We start from the raw sequence: 7500 nt of genomic DNA, 5'->3' as shown, positions 1-7500 counted from the left end.
ACTGACCGAAAAGAAACGAAAAAAAGGGAAAAAATAAAACAAACGAAAATAAAATAAAAGTGAGACCCCAAACTGACCGAAAAGAAACGAATAAAGAAAAAAACACGAAAAAACGAAAAAAAAGATGTGAAAACGAGATCCAAAACTGACCGAAAAGAAATAAAAAAAATAAATAAAAATGAAAAAATGAAAAAAAAGTGAAACGAGATCCAAAACTGACTAAAAATAAACGAAAAAAGCAAAAAATAAAATGAAAACGAAAAAAACAAACGAAAAAGAAAAAAAAGTTAAACGAGATCCAATGGAGCAACGAATGAGCGAGTGAAAGAGTGAGAGAGTGAGAGAGGAAGGAAGGGAGGGAGAATCTGAACTGAGTATTAATATCCGGTAAATGTTTGAGGTCCGGCTGGCTCAGGTCTCGAAGCTTTGAATGGAGGACTCGCTTTTGGTCGAAGCTTCATTAGTGAGTCGTGGGGGAAAGGGAGTAGGAGGAGAGGAAGGGAGGGAAAGGGGAGTCAGAGGGGGGTTAGAAGGGGAGGGGATACACAGGGGTGGTGAGCAGGGGTCCTGGTACCGCTGGCACCATCAATATGTTCTGGTGTGGTTGAAGAGAAACACTGGGGCTTTCCCTGTGTTTATTGTAAGATACAAAGCTAACGAAGGTGTCCTCACCGAGCACTCTAGTCAATACTTAAGCACTTCAAAAAGAACAATAATAATAATAAGACATGTCATACAATGCACTGAGCAAAATAAATATCACATAAGTGTGAAAACAATTAAGAAAATATAGTTAGTTTGCAAATGAATAGCAATAACATGATATTGTAAGTATAACGTGGCTAAATAGATTAATTTGATGCAATTTTAAAAGATGCATTATTGATAAAAAATTTACACATCATACAGAGAGGAGACAAGGAGGGGGCAGAGAGGGGAGGAGTAGTCTTAGTGGTAGGGAAGAGGCAGAGGAAGGAGGGATAGAAGGGAGGGGTAGAGGGGATAGGCGGAAAGGGTAGGAGATACAGGAGATACAGAGGGACTGGACAGGGATGGGAGGAGGCAGGGGAAGGGAGACAAAAGGGAGGGGTAGTCTTAGAAAGGAAGCAGGGGAGGAGAGGCAGAGGGAGGTGCAAGTCTTAGAAGCAAGGAGGTGGGAGAGGAAGGGAGATAGAGAGGTAGGGTAGTCTCAGTGGCAAGGTAGAGACAGGGGAAGGGAGAGAGAGAAAGGAGTAGTCTCAGTGCCAGGATAGAGGCAGGGGAGGGGAGATAGAGAGGTAGGGTAGTCTCAGTAGCAGGGGGAGGCAGGGGAGGGGAGAGGAGAGAGGAGGTATAGTTTTAGTGGTAGGGTAGGTAGTCTCAGTGGCAGGGGAGGGAAGAGAGAGGAAAGGAGTAGTTTCAGTGGCAGGGTAGATGCATGGAAGGAGAGAGGAGAGAGGGAGGGATAGTTTTATTGGCAGGGTAGAGGCAGGAGAGGGTCGAGGAGAGAGGGGAGGACTAGTCTTAACAGGCAGGGGGCAGGGAGGAGGCAGGGCAGGGTTTGGACAGCCTCGGGTCAGTCTCTCCTTCAAACATCTGGTCGGAACATGCTTCAAGTTTTTTTTTTTTTTTTTTTTTTTTTTTTTTTTAGGTTATGGTTCGTAAGACAAGGTTTGACGAGACTTTCCTCTCCTTCCTCTCCTTTCTACCTGCTGGTGCTGCTGCTGCTTCCTCGCCTTACGGAGATGAAAGGCTGTCATCGTCTTCCTTCTCATTTTCTTCCTCTTCCTCCTCCTCCACCTCCTCTAATATTTTTCTTCTTGTTCTTGTTCTTTCTCTTTTTTTCTTCTAATTCGTTTTCGTCTTTTTTCTTCTTCTTACAGTAAAAAAATAACTCCTGTTTTTTTTTTTTCTTCGCATTCTTCCTTATTTTCTTTCTTACTCTTTCTCTTTCTCGTCCTCCTCCTAAATCTTATCGCCGTTTTTATCTACTTTATCATTATTCCATTGGCTGAAACATTTGTGCCTCTGAAATGTTGGTCTATGTTGGTCTCTTATCTATTACTTTGTTTGCCACTGTACCATTTCCTACTCAAGCTACAGATAAGTATTTAAATGTTCATACTCACTTCTTCTCTTCTTTATCTAACACTTCCTCTTTATCTACCTTCTCTCTGTCTGTTCTCTTCTTCATTTCTTCACCATCCATTCAACATTTTACTTCCTCTTCATCGCCACTCACTGTTACAAATGTTCAGACTCTCTTTTTCTCTTTTTTTTCTAACATTTCCTTTCTATCCATCTTCTCTTTATTTCCTCACTTCTCCATTTCCTTTCCATCCCTTCTTCAACCATCTCCTCTTAATCATCTTCTCTTCTTCATTTATTGAGTGATGATTAATGTAAACTTGTAGATCATTTGTTATTTTAGCGTGAGAAGCCACAGTGATGGATAGGAGCGTGAAAGTCAGCATGTGTGGTGATGGTTCTTGTATCTTGGTGTGTCTTCCGTTTTTATGTAAGAAGGGAAAACTGGCCAAGAGCAACAAGAAAAGTAAAAAAGGCTTACTTGGTTGCTAGTCCCCTTACAGATCCGACAGGGTTAGCCAAAAGATAGGAAATATATGTCTTGAAATCTCCCTATTAAGTGAAGTGAAGTCATAGGAAGCTGGAAATACAGACATAGGCAGGGAGTTCCAGAGTTTTCCTTCCTCTGTGTCTTTATTCATTTCGTACCTCGGGAAGTTTTTCTTTTCTCTTCTTTTTTATCGATTTCATGCACAAGGGACGAAGATTCAAGTGCAAAAGTAAAGTTAGCAAATAGTAAACCTCGATAACTGTCTCACTCATAAAAGAAGAGGAAAAGAATAAATATGAAAAAAAAATAAGAATGAAAGAGATGGTAATTTAACCCCTTCAGTACCATGACGTGTTCTTATGTATATTCATTCTGCTTTCTATTCACCGATTTTGTACAGCTTCAGAAACTTACGTGTGGATTAGAATAGTGAAGACTGTGGACATTAATCCTCTGACCTCCATAGACCCTTCATAATGTCAATAAAAGAGTATAAATGTACACAAATCTCAAGGTAAAAAAAATGTATCCCAGTATTGAAGGGGCTAATGAGTTTGTGGCTATAAATCTAATGCTTATCACATCAAAAAGCGGAAAATTTACATATAGCGCATTTAAACCACCAATTCAATATACACAAACCAATAAATAAATAAATAAACAAACAGACACACCCAAAACACTCACTAACAGCTGGGCACTCATACAATCTTGCGCCATGACAACATTTTCAAACTGACCCAGCATCGACAAAGCATCTGAGTCAAAGGAACACAAGGGAAGCTATAGGAAGTGACTGGGCCTACACTCGTCGATCCCTTATAAAACATGCACAACACCGCCCAACCATCATCCCTGTACATACACTGATTTAATCCCCCAAAGCCCGCTATTGACACGCGCTAACAGTCAGATTACTGCGCATTAGTTGTGTGATGGTAGTGATAGCGGTGGTAGGAGATGAAATGACTTGGTACTATTTAGTGAAGGACGGTAGTGGTTGTGGTTGTTGTTGTAGTAGTGATGGTAGTAGTAGTAGTAATAGTAATAGTTGTTGTTATTGTAGTAGTAGTAGTAGTAGCAGTAGTAATAGTTGTTACTGTAGTAGTAGTAGTAGTAGTAGTAGTAGTAGTTTTTGTTGTAGTAGTAGCAGTAGTAGTAGTAGTGTAGTAATAGGAGTTGTTGTTGTTGTTGTTGTTGTTGTTGTTATTGTTGTTGTTATTGTTGAATCAGCAGTTGTCTTAGCAGCAGTAGTAATGTAAATACCGAAGCTATAGAAAATAGTAGTTGTAATAGTAATAATAGGAGGAGGAAGAGCAGGAGAATCATTAGTAGTAGTAGTAGTAGTAGTAGTAGTAGTAGTAGTAGTAGTAGTAAGAGGAGGAGGAGGAAAAAAATAGTATCAGTAGTAGAAGGAGGAGGGAAATAACATTAGTAGTAGTAAGAGAAGGAGGAGAAGAAAAGAATCAATAATATTATGAGGAAAAGGAAAAAAATAGAATAACAGCATTAGTAATAGGAGTAAGAATAGTAATAGTCTAAGTACTAGTAACTAAATTTTTCTTGTGATAGCGGAAAAATAGAATAGCAGCATTAACAGTTGGAATAGTAATGGTCTTAGTACTAGTGACAATTCCTTTGTTTTAGTAGCAGCAGTAGTGGCTTTTAGTAGGAAGAGTAGCAGCAGCAGCGATTATAACAACATAAACTACAACCTTACATCATTAATTCATTACCTGAGAAGCAAAAAAAGACATAGAATAAACTGAAGAACTAATAAAAAATAAATGAAATAAAATGAACGAAAAAAAATATGTAAATTAATGAAAACACATAACTAAACTAGAATCGAATTGAACTGTAAGCCCTGCACTGTAATCCCGTCAGGTGAAGCAACACTACCACCACCACCACCACCACCACCACCACCACCACCAGGCCAGTCCTCGCCCACTAATAATGCAAGAGGAACAGTTTTATTTCTTTCCCTGATTATTTCCGTCTCCCTTCAACGTTTTCTTTTCGTGCGTTCTTTTACTGATGTAGAAAACGGATGTTGCGATACCTGTTTGAGAGAGAGAGAGAGAGAGAGAGAGAGAGAGAGAGAGTTGCGACACAAAAGACTACTTTCCTGATAGAGAGAGAGAGAGAGAGAGAGAGAGAGAGAGAGAGAGTTTGTCAGATTGCTCTTGTGATACTAAATTGACTTATTCTCTCTCTCTCTCTCTCTCTCTCTCTCTCTCTCTCTCTCTCTCTCTCTCTCTCTCTCTCTCTCTCTCTCTCTCTCTCTCTCTCGTATCCATATCTTTTAACTTTGAGCTTACCGAGAGCAAGCAGAAGAGAGAGAGAGAGAGAGAGAGAGAGAGAGAGAGAGAGAGAGAGAGAGAGAGAGAGAGGTGAGGGGAAGTAAGGACAGAAACCGAATGAAATAGAGGGAGTGGATGAAAGAGAAGGAGGAATTGGAAGGAAATGATAATGGTAGGAGGATGACAAGGGAAGGGAAGGGAAGGGAAGGGAAGGAGAAGAGAAGGGAAGGGAGAGAGACGAAAAAAAGATGAGGTGAGAGGGAAGTGAGAGGAAAGGAAAACTAATGGAAAGTGAGAAGTGAATAAAGTTGAGAGAGAGAGAGAGAGAGAGAGAGAGAGAGAGAGAGTCATCACTTTTAAGAGGGCAAGGCGAAAGTAAACTTTTAGAGTGAGTGAAATTGTTTGAGTAGCAGAGAGAGAGAGAGAGAGAGAGAGAGAGAGAGAGAGAGACTAGAAGAGAGAAGAGAGTTAAATCATGTCAGGTAGTCTCTCTCTCTCTCTCTCTCTCTCTCTCTCTCTCTCTCTCTCTCTCTCTCTCTTTCCTTCAGTGCTTTTCGTTCTTCCTTCTTCCTTCCTTCCTTCCTTCCTTCCTTCCTTCCTTCCTTCCTTCCTTCCTTCCTTCCTTCCTTCCTTCTCATCCTGCCTTTTATTTTCTCTTGACTCACTCACTCACTCTCACTCACTCACTCACTCACTCACTCACTCACTCACTCACTCACTCACTCACTCACGTGGATAATTCAATATAACGCATCACTTTTCTTAATTTCCCTCGTCAGTCAAAAAAAGAGAATGGGTTCAAAATTAGGAAAAGGGGAAAAATAAAGGAATAAAAGGAAAATAGACGACATAATTACGGAGGAGGAAAATTGAAAAACCCAGAATCACTCTAATAATTTGACGAAGGAAATGGGAGGGTGGTGGTGGTGGTGGTGGTGGTGGTGGTGGTGGTGGTTGGAGTAGATGGGAGTGACAGGGTGAAGGTTCATAATGGAATGGTGATGGTGGTGGTGATGGTGATGATGGTGTTGTATAGTGATGAAAACAGTCTCTCTCTCTCTCTCTCTCTCTCTCTCTCTCTAATTGGAGGTAATAGTGGTGGTGATGGTAATGGTGACTGGTGATGATGTATTGTATCAGGAACGACTCTCTCTCTCTCTCTCTCTCTCTCTCTCTCTCTCTCTCTCTCTCTCTCTCTCTCATTGTGGTGTTGATTCAGCTTTCGAAATTCCAATCCAAACATTTTTTCCAACAATGAATAAAACAAAAATTCCTTCTCCATTTTGGAATTGTAGACGAAAAAATATTCCTGTACTTTTTTTCAGCTTTCTGGCCAAATAGTTCCGTTTTGAAAGTTTCCATTAAAAAGGGGAAAAAAAGTGTAGCATTCATGTGTTTCCAAAATGTTTCGGATGCAGTTTGATATTTGTATGTCACGGAAAAGTTGAATAAAATCAGATTCCTTAGATAGATAAAATAAATAGATAAATAAATAGATAAATAAATAGATAAATGAATAAAGAGAGAGAGAGAAGGTCAATATATTTTTTTTTCCGTGTGTGTGTGTGTGTGTGTGTGTGTGTGAAAAATGAAGCCAAGAAGCAAAAGGGAGCTTCAGCCTCGCTTCACAAACTCCTGAAGCAGATTCGAAACCAGTGAAGCTTTTGTGGCTCTTGAGATATTTTTACTTCCCTTCCTTCACATGTACAGTCGCCTCCGTAATGGGTGAAGCTGTTTTCTATTCTGTATATCCAACAATAGTGTCATCTTTCATCTTTTTCTGCATGGTACTTGTCGGTGGTTAGAGCTGCCTTTGACGTGTGTGTGTGTGTGTGTGTGTGTGTGTGTGTGTGTGTGTGTGTGTTTATTCTCCTCTCCCCCTCCACATCCAACCTTTCTTATCTCTTGTATCTCATTCCCATGCTTCTTATTACTTCTCTCTCTCTCTCTCTCTCTCTCTCTCTCTCTCTCTCTCTCTCTCTCTCTCTCTCTCTCTCTCCAATTTGTCTTTTTTTGTCATCTTCCTTTGTGTAATTTTCTTCCTGCTTTCTTCCTTTAATTTTTCTCCCTCTACCACCTCCTCCTTCTTCTCCTCCTCCTCCTCCTCCTCTCCTCCTCCTCCTCCTCCTCCTCCTCCTCCTCCTCCTCCTCCTCCTCCTCCTCCTCCTCCTCCTCTTCCTCCTTTTGTGTGGGCGGGTGTCAAAACCACCCATTTGGCCTTCTGCCAGTCCACCCCTTCCCCCTCTTCCCCTCCTCCCTTCTTCCCCTTCACTTCCTCTCTCTTCACTCCCTCTCTCTTCACTCCTTCTCCCTCTCCTCTTCTTTATACTTCCTTCCTCACTCTTCCTTTCCTCTTCTCATTCCTTCTCATTTCCTTATTCTTTCCCTTCATGCTTCTTTCTCTCGCCTTTCTTCTTTCCTTCCTTTCTCTTTTTTTTCTCTTCCTTTTCATTTTTTCTCCCTCCCTTTCTCATAATTATCTTCCTTTCTTCTGTTCTTTCATATTTATTCCTCTCCTTTATTGTTCTCGTACTTTCTCTCTTTTTACTCACACACACACACACACACACACACACACACACACACACACACACACACACACACACACACACACACACACACACACACACACACACA

The sequence above is a fragment of the Portunus trituberculatus genome, chromosome 21, assembly GCF_017591435.1.
Source record: "Portunus trituberculatus isolate SZX2019 chromosome 21, ASM1759143v1, whole genome shotgun sequence".
NCBI lineage: Eukaryota > Metazoa > Arthropoda > Malacostraca > Decapoda > Portunidae > Portunus > Portunus trituberculatus.
Note: the sequence above shows the minus strand (reverse complement) of the source record.